We start from the raw sequence: 14,674 nt of genomic DNA, 5'->3' as shown, positions 1-14,674 counted from the left end.
TCAATTCCCCCCACACCTCAGCCTGGATTTGGACCCAGGCCGTCCATTCCTTTAACTTCTGCACCATTCCACCTCCTGATCGAGAGGCACGGCCCCACCCTCCCAGGCTCACTGTCTCAGGGAAAGAGAGACCAGTAAACCAGGCAATTACAGGACGAGGGAAGGGGGACTGTGGGAGTGCCCAGAGGGGCTGCCTAACCCAGGGGGCCATAAAAGGCATCTGAGGCAATGACATCACTGCAGCTGCCTGTGTGCAGACAGACAGGAAATGGCAGAAGTGGAGGCAGGGTCAGCTTTTCCTACGGTTCACCCCACAAGTCACTCTTTCACTCATTCCACAGCTACTTAATGAGCCCCTACTGTGGGCCAGCCGGGTCCTCAGGGAGCGATCCAAGCAGACAAAATCTTGCTCTGGTGGCGCTTACTTTCCTGAGAGAGAAAATCAGCAATAAACAAGACAGATAAGTAAAGTATCTCACGTGATATTTGGCAGTGATGATCTGGAGAAGGGGAGGGCCTGCAATGTTAAATGCAATGTTAACTGTTAGAGGCAGGCCTCCCTGAAAAGCTGACCTTTGAGGTCAGGGAGTCAGCGGAGGATGTTTCTAGGGGAAGGTCGTTCCGCCAGGGCACAGGTTCTGGGTGGGGAGTCTGCCTGCCGTGTGCAAGGCCTGATCTAACCTTGTTTCCACAGCACCGCTCGGACTCCAGCTGAGAGGCTGACACAGCAGCAGAGACGGAAGCAGGGAGCCCCATTGGACCAGGTGAGTCATGCAGGTGAGCCCTGATGGTGGTTTGGACCATGGGTGAAAGGGGTGAGAAGTAGTTATTTTCTGGATATATTTTGAGCCAGGGAAAAACAACAGATTTGCTGATGGATTGGATGTGAGGTTTGGCGTGAGCCACAGGCAAGATGGAGCTGCCATCAACTGAGATGAACTGAGTGGGGAGCCGATTTGGGGAGGAAGGTCAGGACTTCGGTTCTGAGGCTAGGAGCTGTGTTCCATTCATCTTTTTCTTTTAAAATTAATTAATTAATTAATTAATTAATTAATTAATTTTTGGCTGCATTGGGTCTGCGTTGCTGCACACGGGCTTTCTCTAGTTGCGGCGAGCAGGGGCTACTCTTTGCTGTGGTGCGCGGCTTCTCACTGCGGTGGCTTCTTGTTGCGGAGCACAGGCTCTAGGCGCGCAGGCTTCAGTAGCTGTGATACGCAGGCTTCAGTAGATGTGGCTCGCAGGCTCTAGAGCGCAGGCTCAATTGTTGTGGCGCACAGGCTTAGTTGCTCTGTGTCATGTGGGATCTTCGCGGACCAGGGCTCGAACCCGTGTCCCCTGCATTGGCAGGCGGATTCTTAACCACTGCGCCACCAGGGGAGCCCCCATTCATACTTTTCATTCCAGCATTCATATAATAAATGGCCAACACATGCTTGTTGAATGAGTGAATAAATGGATGATGGACAAAGTTGGGAGGGTAGGAGGCCAAGGCCAGCTGGTGAGGGGCTTGCGGGGACCCTGATCCTGTTCCAGCTCTCCCACCGCCAGCCCTGAACACCCTGGCTGGCTCGTGCGCACACCCACACTTGCATCTCTACACAAGGCCTCGCCTACTTTCATATCTGCAGGGGGCCAGCCGAGGCCTGGGCCTGTCCAAAAGCGAGCCACACAGTTGCCCTGGGCCTTGGATGGAGAAAGAGAAGGCAGGGCATCCTGGAAGGCAGGACTGCACTGGGCGCATCCTAAAAATACATCTCTGGGCGCTGCCAAGGGCTCCAGAGCCTCCATCAGGCTCTTTAGGGCTCATCAAAGCCTCCAGGAGTTCCCGTCCCATACTTGGGCTCTGATCAATGGGACAGAAGCCAACACTTTGAGGAGAGGGGAGCGGGAAGGGCAGGAAGGAGAGGACAGCAGTGAATAGGAGGAGGAGGAAGAGGAGGAGGAAGAGAAGGCCTGGTGCCTGGTTCAGAGGCTTCTGGGATGAGGCAGAAGTCTTGCTTCCTGCAGGGCAAGGTTGAAGAAGGCCTTTACGTGGATTTGAGGATAAGGAGGTGCTCTGGACGGCATCCCGGAGCTCTGAGCACTACAGTGTTTGTTTCATTGCCATGGTGGCGTCACGCTGCCTGGGGGCTGCCTGAGCGTGGGGTTTCTTCCTGCCTGAAGTGCCAGGTGTCATGCAGGCCAAGGTGCCCAGGTAGAAAATGGGCGCTAGCATCACTGTTTGATCTGAAGTGTTCCCTCTTTGCACCCTGAGTCTGCCTCCCTCCTGGCCTTCCTCCTCTGGGTTGGGCCTGAAATCTCCAGAAGGACTATATCTAGTCTCCCAGGAGGAAGGGGCCTGGAGCCCTGTATAGTGCTGTGGTTAAGGGCACTTAGCAAGCTTGTGTTCCTGTGCAAGCGACTTTACCTCTCTGTGCTTCTGCTTCTTCATCTGTAAATGGTGGTAATAGCTCCTTCCTCAAAGGCTCGCTGGGAAGAGGGTTACGTGAGATCGTGAATGCTTGACATTCAAAACACCATGCCTGGGGGCTTCCCTGGTGGCACAGTGGTTGAGAATCCGCCTGCCAATGCAGTGGACACGGGTTCGAGCCCTGGTCCGGGAAGATACCACATGCCGCGGAGCAACTAAGCTCCTGTGTCACAGCTACTGAGCCGGCGCACCTAGAGCCCGGGAGCCACAACTACTGAAGCCCGCGTGCCTAGAGCCCGTGCTCTGCAACAAGAGAAGCCACCGCAATGAGAAGCCTGTGCACCTCAACGAAGAGTAGCCCCTGCTCGCTGCAACTAGAGAGAGCCCGTGCACAGCAACAAAGACCCAGTGCAGCCAAAGATAAATAAAATAAATTAAAAAACAACCAAACAAAAAACACCATGCCTGACCCTCAGGCATCTAACAAATGATGTCCTCTCTCCCACCTCAGGCCCCAGGGCAGTGAGATGACTTGCACAAGGGGCATCAAGCTGTCCATCTGGGTAGATTGGGACCAGGACTTGGGTTTTCCTTCCTGTGCCTGTGTTCTTCCTGCTGCATCCCCATCTCTGTTCTGGAAGAAAGAAGACACTCGGAGCTCCAGGAGGCAATCACCGTGGAAACCCATCTGCTGCGTCTTATCTGCTGCTGTTTTTTCCTCCCTCTCTGAGCCATCTGGGTGTCTCACTACGGAATTAGCAAGAGCGGGGGCTGGAGGCTGCGGGAGACTCTGGGATTTCAGCTCTCACTTGCTGGAGCACAGATAACCCCAAACTGTGGTGAATCCCCACAGGGCCCTGCAATATCGGTCCAGCTCCAGCTAAAGTGAGTCTGCCCCTCTAGGCACCACCAGGATGAAGAGCGGAGAGATGCAGGATGCAGTTGTCTGCCCACAGCGACAACTCACACCTGGACCCCACCTGGGGAAAGCCAGAGGAGCAGCCCAGGGGACCCGGGGAGGGGAGTTGGGGAAAGCAAGTCTGGCCTCTGCTTCTCCCCCAGGCACAGCTTGTGACCTTGGACGAGTCACATCCTTTTTTCTGGGCCTTCAATTTCTCACTCTCAGCCTAACATGGTAGCAGGACTAGGCTTTCCAGAGCAAAAAGGTCTGGAATTCTTACTCAGAAGTAATCCTGATATAGGTTGCAGGTCAATCCTTCCCTTTCCCATCCTGTCAAGACTTGACTTTGTTAAGGAAAAGTATATGAACTTGGAAGTGAGGCAATGCGGAGACTGCTTGACCTTCATCTGTCCATTGGGGCATCTTCTAGCAAGCCCCCGAGGGTCATGTGACTCCCTATGTATTAGGATCCAGGTATTTTATAAGCCTGAGAACTAAGATGCTAACTTGTAGAAAACAGATAAGATACAAAGGATTTTTGTCCAATAGTGATACAAATGATTTCTGACCAGTAGAGATCACCCGGAAGATTATAGTCATGCACTATAGGGCACTTGCCAGTTGGGAATCTGACTAGCAGTCTTATTTCAGCCTTCTCTGTGCTTTGCTGACTGTTATCAATGAGTCCTCTGAACCAGCTTTGTCATCCTGAGAGTTTCCTCATGAATGAGTGAAATACAACTTTGACAGGTGCTCACTACGCATTTGTAGAATAATTTTTTTTTTTTTTAATATTTAGAAGACTAAGAGTTGACAGCTCACTGAGCCTCATTTTCCTCTTCTGTAAAATGAGGAATTCGAGGGAGAGGCTTACAGATTTGCTGACCACATGCCAGACACTGCTGAGCTCTTTATTTATTTATTTTTGGCTGCGTTGGGTCTTTGTTGCTGCGCAGGGGCTTTCTCTAGGTGCAGCGAGCGGGGGCTACTCTTCATTGCGGTGCACAGGCTTCTCATTGCGGTAGCTTCTCTTGTTGCAGAGCGTGGCTCTAGGTGCGCGGGCTTCAGTAGTTGTGGTGCGTGGGCTCAGTCGTTGTGGTGCATGGGCTTAGTTGCTCTGTGGCATGTGGGATCTTCCCGGACTAGGGATCGAACCCGTGTCCCCTGCGTTGGCAGGTGGAGTCTTAACCACTGTGCCACCAGGGAAGTCCCTGTTGAGCTCTTTATATCCATGATTTCATTTAAGCCTCACAGCAAAACTGCCAGGGCAGCTGTTCACCCCGTTTCACAGGTGAGGTTAATGAGGTTCAGAGAGGTGGAGTGATTCCTCCAAGCCTTCACAGCCAGTGAATAACAGAACCTGGATTTGAACCAGTGCATCACAGGTTGGAGAGGCATGTAATTCCTGCTTCACAGCTTTATTGTGGGGCTCCTTGAATGAGACAACACATGGGAAAGTGCTTGGCAAACTCTACAGGTATGCACACATGTGAATAATTATAGTCAGCCCTAGGCTGTCTTCTAACCAGCCACACCTAGACGTGGCCCAGGGTCTGGGCTCCCCTCCCCTGGGAGGCAGGCCTCTGCTTCCTCAGGGTGGGTTTCTGTTATCCGGAGAAAGCCAGAGGAGACTGAGGTGAGCAGGCATCTCTGGTCCAGCCCCTCACAAACAGGACACCTGCTGGAAACCACAGGCTGAGCTCTCAGCTCTGGCTGTTCCTTTGGGGCCTGTATTCCTGGGGCAAGGGTCCAGGGTAGGGGCTAGGGGACAGCAGATTTGGACAGGCCAAGTAAAGTCGATTTCTAACCCTAGTTCTGAAGTCATTCTGTGCCATCCTCCTGAATATTTCACCTGAATTAGACCCTCTCTGAAGGCTCCAGAAGCCATGCCCAGTCTCCCCTAGTTTCTGGAGCCTCCCAGAGCTGCCCATACCTGGACACATCCACCTCAGCCCTGGGTGCCAAGTGGTTAATCATTGGGGCCAGCTTGGCAAATGTTTACCTAGCAGGCAGGCTGCTTGGAACCCCAGGTAACTGACAGCCTGCTTTCCAAAGCCAAGGCAGGAAGATTTATTCGTCCTCTCCTTCCTCCCCAGGGATGCTGCTTGGCAGAGTAAACAGCTTTTAGTTGGCTCTTTGAGGAGATGCTCAGCAGAGGGGTGGGAGCTGGGGGCAGGGATCAGGCCCAGAGGTGGGCCCCGAGGAGGAGTTGAAGGGGACTCAGTCCCATTTTTCTGGAGACTGGGCCCCACCTCGGGAGCCTGGCTTAGACTGACATTCCATAATACGTGATAATTATTGCTGTAATTGATGGAGCCCCTGACATACATCGCCTCATTTAATTCTTACAAGCACCAGAAGAGTGAGGGGCTCTTATCTCTGCTTCCAGACTAGGGAAGGGGGATGCAGAGGTGAAATCACTTGTCTAGGGCCACCCAGCTAGCGAGTGATAGAGCTGGGACCAAACTGCACTGTGTTTGACATCAGATCTGCTGGGCTTTCTACTTTCCCTCAAGGAAGAAAAGGCTATCAATTTGTTGAAGACCTACTATGTGCCAGGCACTATGTTGGACACTTTACTTCGATCTCTAATCCAGAAGTATTTCCTAGAATCCCTTTACTATGCCATTAACATCAAAAGAGTGAGATAGTACAGTTCATAACTGGGGAAGGAAACACAGGCATGAACCCCAGAAATAAAAGCAGGATGGGCTTCGATTGCCTCTTTTTTTCTTATTTTTTTATAAATTTATTTCTTTATCTATCATTTGGCTGCGTTGCGTCTTTGTTGCTGCGCGCGCGGGCTTTCGCTAGTTGCAGCAAGTGGGGGGCTACTCTTCGTTGCGGTGCACGGGCTTCTCATTGCAGTGGCTTCTCTTATTGCGGAGCACAGGCTCTAGGCACGCGGGCTCAGTAGTTGTGGCGCACGGGCTTAGTTGCTCCACGGCATGTGGGGTCTTCCCGGACCAGGGCTCAAACCCATGTCCCCTGCATTGGCAGGCGGATTCTTAACCACTGTGCCACCAGGGAAGTCCCGATTGCCTCTTGTGACCCAAAGGCATCCTCATTGGATGTCTATCAGGTCCTGCAGCCCCGCCTCCATACAGACCCTGATGTTAGCGGGCTCCCACCTCCCCTGCACCCTCCAAAGTCCAGGCCACCATCATTTTGCACCTGGGTCATTGCATTGGCCTCTGGTCTCTGCTTTCCTCTTGTCTCACTAAAACACTGTCTCCTCACAGCAGCCAGAGGATTTGTTAAAATGTAAACCCCATCTCCCCTTGGCTGTAACTCTGTATTAGCCATGTCTTTTTAGTTTCTGTGTTTTTATGTTTGGCACCAGGGCCTTGCTGACCCTGGAGGGACTGCCCCTCCCAGGGTAGCCAATTCCTATAGATAGTAAACAACTCACCCTTGAGCTTGCCTTTCAAATGCAAACTACCCAATCCAGAGCCTATACCCCATCACCTCCTCTACTGGGCTCTCACACTCAGGGCCACTACTCCCCTGACCTATGCATCCCAGGGTCAGGTACCAGGCAACTGGAGACAGCCTCATGCCCAGAGCCCACTGAAATCATTCATCCAGCCAATTCTAAGACTGCTTGCGGCCTCACCCACTCCTCCCATGGAAACCACAATCAAGACCCTTGCCTGTGTTTTCCCCTCCCTCCCTCTGCCTCCTGACCAACCCTGGTGCTTCCCCATGTGCCCCCCACCCCGCCCCGCCCCAGTGGCATGGTATGCCTCCTCCTCTTGGGTTCTGTGAGTATAATGAACTGTCTTTCCAATGGCAGTTGTCTCCTGGTCTGTTGGCCTTACTGTACCTAAATAATAATAAAACCTATATTTTGAAACAAACTCCCCCAGTGGCTTCCATCACACAAGAACAAAATCCAGGCTTCTTTCCACAGCTTAGAAGGGCCTCCATGATCTGGGCCCTGCCTGCCCTCAAGACATTGTCTCCTGCCCCACTCTCCAGCCACTGTGCTCCAGACTCAGCAAAGCCATTTCCACCTTAGGACCTTTCACCTGGCTGTCCCCTCTGCCTGGAACGTTCTTCTCTCAGAGCTCATCATGGGTAGCTCCTTATCGACATGCAGGGCTCAGTTTACATGTCACCTCCTCGGGGAGGCCTTCTCTGAGCACTCACCATCAAGGATAGTGATAGCTAGCACTTCTTGGGTGTTTTCCATGTGCCAGGCACCATTTTATGTCCTTTTCATGTATTCACTCTTTGAATCCTCACAACCACTCTATAAGGTAGGTATTATTATTATTTCCATTTTGCAAGTGAGGAAGCTGAGGCTCAGAGAGTTCAGGGACATGACCAAAGTCTCACAGCTAACAGGCAGGAGAGCTGGGATTCAAATCCAGCAGCCCATTTCCAGAGCCTACACTCTGAACCACTGCACCTTACCTCCTGGTGCAGAGTAAGTTTACAATAACTATGATTATTACTATTGTTTTGAACAGAGGCCAGGTTTTACCCACCTGTGTTCTTTAATCAAATTTGAATTCCTTTAGGCGAGCCAATCACTGTCCAGTTTGCCACAGTCCCTCCCACTCCCTACTGTATTACACCAATTTACCTGACTTGCTTGGACCCTGAAGGCATTCATGTTTGCAGCTTCTGCTCTGGGTGCCTCTTATTCGCTCATTCTTTTAACCAACACCCACTGTGGCAGGTGCTGTGCTAGGCCCACAGAGATGAATTAGATGGCATCCATGCCCTCAAGGAACCATGGTCCTGTTCAGAGGAGACAGGCACACAGGTCGCTTCACTGCACTGTTATGTGTGCTGTTACGGGGTTGCCAGTGAGTGTTAGGGAAGCACAGGGGGATTCAGCCAGGAAGGATTTCCCAGAGAAAGTGACATCTCTGCTGGGTTTGAAAGATTGGACAGAGAGCAGACCAGAAAGACGCAGTACAAGCAAAATGGAAAAAGCACAAACAAATGCATGGAGATGGCTGAGTACATGCCTGTCTAGGGACGAGCTTGTCACTTTGGATGAGAAGGAGTGAATCTGCCAGGCTGAAGGAAGTTGGTCCAGACCTTGAAGGTCTTCTGCACTTTTGGAAGGACTGCAGCTGTCGTTGTGGAGCCTGACAGCAGTCCGAGGAGGATTTTAAGCAGGGACTGACATGGCATTGTTGATAAGGTTTCCACCCCACCCCACCCCCATTTTCCCCAACCTGCCTTGAGAACTTGGTACCCACCTAGCCAGCTCGTGTTCTGCAGGTTGGTGGGCCTTTACCAGGCATTTGACGGGCTTGTTGATAACAAGACTGAGGGCCTGGAAGAGAAGATTGAGAGTGGGAATTCAGGCCTCCCTTGGCCTCTTGGTGTCCCTGAACTGGTCTAGCCTCCAAGAATCATTTTTGATGAGAGATTCTGAGAAGCAGGCCATTGCCAAGCCCAAGTAAACTCCCAAAGCCATGGAAGGAGCCAGAAAGTAGAAAGAGTAATGCCTTTACCAGTTTTCCCCTCCCAGGGGCGGGTGGGCAGGATGTCCAGCCTCTTTGCTTGTAGGAAGCCCCCTCAACCTGGCCTCCTTCCTCTGGGCTCCATAGTCTCTGCTACTCCCAGCTGAGGCTCTGGTGACTACCTCGGGGTCAGGGGGGCATCCCTCAGCTGTTCATTTAGGCCCCTCTCTGAGAGGGGAAATGCTGGAACAACTCTAGAGACCCCAATTCCTATCCTTTCTCTCCAGCCAAGGGTTAAGGCAGTAGAATAGGTAGATCTGCATTTTGGTCCTGGATTTTAAATTTTTATTTATTTTTCGGCCGTGCTGCGTGGCTTGTGGGATCCTAGCTCCCCAGCCAGGGATTGAACCTGTGCCCCCTGCAGTGGAAGCGTGGAGTCCTAACCACTGGACTGCCAGGGAATTCCCTTTGTCCTGGCTTTGCCAGTTTTTAACTATAAAACTTGGCTAAGTCTCCTGGCCTCTGTGAATCTGTTTCCTGACCTGCAAATCAGGAATGGTACTACTGATGTCTCAGAATCTCTGCGTCAACTGAACGAGATAGGGTTTGCCAAGCACTTGGCACAAACATGATTCTTACCAGTGCTGGACACTAGCAGCTGGAGTTCATCAGGTGGAGGGTGGCAGGGATGGAGTGTCTTGGACATTGGATGGACCACAATGGATTCAACACACGTTTCGGCAGAGGAGACAGCACTTGCAAAGGCATAGAGGGTGACAGGGTGTGGCACAATTCGAGAATGTTATGTCCCCAATCACTTTTCTGTGCTTGGAGCAAGGGGGTGGCTTGAGTTCCCCCAAAAGCAGACCCTGAGACTTGGGTGCTCGTAGTCTATTTGGGAGGTGATTTCAAGAAGCAGAAGTTAGAGCATGGAGAAAGTGACGTAGGGAGGGGAGAAATAATATGGGGAGTATTAATGTGTAGCTTGCTGCTGTGAGCAGCTGGGTTCAACTCCCCATGGAAACTCAAGAGACAGTGTGAAATGCACCTCAGAATCATCCTATCTAAGGATGGGGAGTCATCAACTTCCATGATGGCCGAAGGTTGCCCTTGGGGTGGGTAGCATGTGCCTCTCCCTTCCTGGTTCATAGATGCCTAAGACAGCCCTCGGGCAAGGAAGCAGACACAAGCGGGACTTTGAGTGCAGGGGCTCTCAGCTGCTGGAAACCACCACACCGGGGGCTCAGAGAACGGTTGAGGGGCTATGAGGCTGGTATCCACATTGTCTGCTACTACCTCTTTGAGCCTCTGTTTTCTTGTCTGAAAAACAGAAAGAATATGACATACTTCCCAGGAGGACTAAATGAGGGAAAGGATTTGAAAGTTCCTAATGACATGTCTAATACATAGTAGATAATCAAGAAATGGTAGGTATGGTTGGGCTCAGCTCAGACGCCAGCTCCTCAGAGAATGCTTCCCCGACCATCCTACTGAGAGTAGCTCACTCCTTTTATTCTCCATCAAAGCATCTTATTTCCTTTAGAGCACTTAATGGTATGCAATTATCTTGGTTATATGCTTGCTTATTATCTGTCTCCCCTCAATAGAATGAAAGCACCATGTGAGTAGGGAATTACTCTCTCTATTCACTGCTTGATTTCTAGTGCTTATTATTGTTATTATAGTAACAATAATAGAGTAGGACAGTTATTGTTCTTGATCTTTATTAAGCATATACACTCTACCTGCTAAATGTTAAAAGAGGATTCACCCAGACTCCAACTGGGTCCCAATGAGATGATAGGAAACAAAAAACAGTGGCTCCCTCTGGGGGGTGAGTGATTGAAAACAGAGAAGAGACATGAGACAAACTTTTGGGAGCACTGGAAATGTTCTACATTTCAAACTAGGTGATGGCTATATCAAATTTTTTTTTTTTTAAAAAGGTTGAGCTGGACAGTTAGTATTAGTGCACTTCACACACTTTGTTGTATGCATATTATAGTTTGATTTTTAAAAGTGTTGTCCACTAACTTCAGCACGTAGTGGGGAGAAGAGGAAATCCAAAGCTGGTCACTCATATGCCAACTTAAAGTAACTTAGCAACAAGGTAAAGGCTGGAGTGGGATGGTAGCCAACCAGAAGAGATCCTTGAACTGTTGGAGGATGGGATCTATAATGAAAGCCTGGAAAATCAACCACTTGCTGAAAACTTAAAGCGTTTGGGTTGTTTATCCCCAAAAAGACTAGATTGGAATGAAATGCAATTGAACTCAAGTATTTTATTTTGCAACAGGAGTCTGGGCCCAAGGTAGATCTTCCTAACAGTGACAAAGGAGGTAAAGGAGGCTGTGACATCCCTGTCCCTGGGAAGTTTAAAACTTAGCTGGCCAGCAAACGTCCCCAGTATGGCCTAGTCTGGGAGTAGGAGACAGAGAAACAAACTCCAGCTGTCCCTCTCAGGACCAGGGACTCTAGTTAGTCCTGGGTATTCTGGGCCAGCTGCAGAGCACTGATTAATTAGCCAGAGAGAACCATCTCTGATCTGCACTAAGCTTTTATTGTTCTGCCATCACCATCACCAACCACAGCTTTAATTAAATCCGGGGCTTGATTACCACATGCGGTGCTGCCATCACTCTCTCCTGATGACTTTATCTTGGTTCCTGGAAGGATGGTGGTGGTGACAGTGTGTCAAGAGGAGAGGAGACTCTAAAGAAGCCTGAAGCATGGAATCTGGACACTGGTGATTTGAGGGTATGTGAGTTGGTGGGTGGAGCGATCAGCTGTAGGACTCAGCATCTGACCTCAAAGAACTCACAATTTATTGCAGAGTTAAGACCTCTCACCTAGGAGATGGGACAGAGTGGTGTGACATAAGCCCCCAAACGAAAGGTGCACACAAACATCCCAGCAACTGAGAGGGGGCAGAGGTCCTTTGGGACTGGAGGGAAAGCAGGGAAGCTTCATGGAGAGGGAGGATCTAGAGGAATTTTAAAGGAAGAGCAGGATTAGATAGGCCATCAGGCAGGGAAGAGTGGAGAGAAGAGCATGAATAAAAGTGTGGCGGTAGCAATGAGAACCTGCTACATCTTGAGACTGGCGAGGAGGTGACCGTAGCTGGGGGTGGGGCAGGGCCGAAAAAAGGCGATTCCTGTCAGAGGACACCAGGAGCAACACTTCAGAGTACTTGGTGGTGATGGGTGGGGGGGTGCAGTTTGGGGAGGACCTTGAATGCCAAGCTGAGAAGTTGGGACCTCATTCAGCAGGTAGTAGGAAGCCTTTGTAAGTTTCTGAGATGCCTGGATGATCCAATTTTCTCATGGAAGTTTACAAGACTCCTGAGGATGTGGTCCTGCCTCCCTCCTCAGGTGTGCCTCTCTATCCCATCCCTCACACTCTGTGCTCCAGCCAGAGTGTAGAACATTCTTCATACTCCCCGTACTCCTGGCTAAGTCCTATTCCTTCAGTTCTCAGTTTTTTTTTCTTTTTTAATTATTTATTTATGTATTTATTTATGGCTGTGTTGGGTCTTTGTTTCTGTGCGAGGGCTTTCTCTAGTTGTGGCAAGTGGGGACCACTCTTCATCGCGGTGTGCGGGCCTCTCACTATCGCGGCCTCGCTTGTTGTGGAGCACAGGCTCCGGACGCGCAGGCTCAGTAGTTGTGGCTCACGGGCCCAGTTACTCCGTGGCATGTGGGATCTTCCCGGTCCAGGGCTTGAACCCGTGTCCCCTGCATTGGCAGGCAGATTCTCAACCACTGCGCCACCAGGGAAGCCCCCAGTTCTCAATTTTAACATTTCTCTAAGATCTCCAAGAAGCCTTGAAGACACCGTCCCATTTCTCCCAAGCCTGGGCAGGTGCTGCCTTTCAAGAAGGCTCCTATAACCCCTTGCGTCTTCCCCATTAGAGCTCGTATCACCGTGTAATTCTTCATTTGTCGGAATCCTCCGCTGGATTGTGAATTCTTTCGAGGCTAGCGACAGTAACTTGTTCACCAGTGTGTCCCTAAAAATCAGCATAGTGTCAGCAAAGTGAGGATGGATGGAAGGGCTGGGGCCGGAGGGGCGGGGAGGAATCTCTCAGGTTCCTCTCAGTTCTTGGCCATGAGTTTCTGAAGAAGGACAATGGAATACCACAAGTGTCAACAGGTAAGGTTGGTGGGAAATGCGCCCTTAATTTGAATGATCAGTCTTATACTCTCACTGGAAGCACAAGGTGGAGAACACAAAACAAGCTCAGACCTCCTCCTCATGTCCCTGAGAATAAAGCGAAGCCCAGGCTATCTCCAGGCACGCCCAGGAATTATTTGAGGAACGGTGAGGCGGAGGGTTACTAACCGGAACTATAAGCAGTAACCCTCCGCTCGGGCTTTGTAATCGTGGTGGCGGCTCCTCGACCACCAGGGGGAGGAATCGCACCGCATTCAGGGCCTTGGGCGGTTTCACACCAAGACGAGGGGCCGTGTAGAACTCTGGGAATTGTAGTCCTGGGGGGCGGGTCGTAATGTGCCATCTTGCGCGGTGCACCTCGGAAGTTATAGTTCCGGACAGAGAGGCGGGAAATGCTTTTAAGCGCTAATTTCGAGTTCTGGAAACTACAACTACCAAAGGGCCATTGGCTCCTGGGCAGTTTCCCGTTTCCTTCGAGTTGACCATTTGGGTTGCTTCTGAGAGGTCAACTTGACTGGGTAAGTTTGATTGGAGAAAGCTTCTATTCTGGACTGAGGGGTCTGCAGACTTGCTCGCATTCCAGCCCGGTTTGAGGGGGCTTCTCGTCTCAATCCCAGACTAATCCACATTAGTCTTTTATCTTTTCTGTTTCCTACTGAGACACCTCCAATATCCGCCCTCACCCTTTATTCTCCCACTATCATCTTGCGCTTTCACTTCCGGCGCCCCTGGAATCCCACGGTGAGCTCTCTCGTTCGGAGCCCACAGCCCCACCCCGAGCCCACGGCATCACCTCTCTGAAACGTGGCCTTCTTTGTGCTCCACACTTTTTATGTGCTTCACTCTTACCCTCAGTTTCCTGGTTTTCATACTAGTGAAAGAAGGGTCACCATTCCTTCTTCACAATCCACGGAAGTGCCGAGGACTGGAAGTCAGCAGACCTGTGTTTTATTCCAGCTCTGCAGCTTTCTCGCTCTGTGACCCTGGGCAGATCATACAGCCTCTCTGGGACTCACTCTCTTCAGCGATTGTTGAGTTGGCCAAAAAGTTCGTTCGGAGTTTTACGAAAGATGGTACGGAAAACCTGAACGAACTTTTTGGCCAACCCATAATACGAAATGGAGATGACAGTTGCTCTCTCCGTCTTAGCTCTAGGCAGTGTTGTGGAGCCAATAAGCTAATACGTGTGAAAGTGCTTTATAAACTGTAAAGCCTCCACAAGCGAGAGATTATTTTTACTATAATTATTAATGCTCTGAAAAACTCTTGGCTCCTTTTATAGCTCTGTCCCCTTGTTGCTCAAACTTGCCCCTTGAGCACTTGGTGTCTCCATTCTCTGAGAGCAGGATGTTAGTTCCTCACTTCCCCAGAGACCACAGACTAATGAGCTTTAAGACTCCAGAGAGCTTTGTCTGGAAGGAAACCCCAGAGAAGTGCTTGTCTTGGACTCTGTCCTGAAATAGCCAGTGATGAAAAGTCCACACAGCTGGCAGAAGGGTGGTCCCTGAACACTGGAAACGGGGCCCCAGCAGGAGATGGACAGCTGCAGTGTAAGCCCTATCCGTTCCTTCTGGGCTCTTCTGGGCCTGTTTAGTAGACGCTGGTTTTGGGAGCGGTGTCTCAGACTCGAAAAGGCCAGGAGGAAAGAAACCATTTTGTCAAAGGGTTTAATCCAGAAAACCACAAAAATCCTGGGAAAAAAAAAAAAAAGCTTACCTGGGTATGAGGAAAGAGAGCCATAGCATTGTTAATTAATTCCTAGCA

General features: G+C 50.6%; 1 protein-coding gene across 5 annotated transcripts in view; it reads left to right on the top strand.

Annotated features, from left to right (window-relative positions):
- Positions 1-13,348: 13,348 nt before the first annotated feature.
- The window catches only part of PAFAH2 (platelet activating factor acetylhydrolase 2), a 46,966-nt gene continuing 45,640 nt past the window's right edge, over positions 13,349-14,674 (top strand). For all 5 annotated transcript variants that reach the window (XM_059916002.1, XM_059916001.1, XM_059915999.1 and 2 more), the window contains exon 1: positions 13,349-13,428. The gene's annotated coding sequence lies outside the window, so the exon portion shown is untranslated. The remainder of the gene's footprint in view (positions 13,429-14,674) is intronic.

The sequence above is a fragment of the Balaenoptera ricei genome, chromosome 1, assembly GCF_028023285.1.
Source record: "Balaenoptera ricei isolate mBalRic1 chromosome 1, mBalRic1.hap2, whole genome shotgun sequence".
NCBI classification, from domain to species: Eukaryota; Metazoa; Chordata; class Mammalia; order Artiodactyla; family Balaenopteridae; genus Balaenoptera; species Balaenoptera ricei.
Note: the sequence above shows the minus strand (reverse complement) of the source record. Positions and strands in the feature narration are given on the sequence as shown.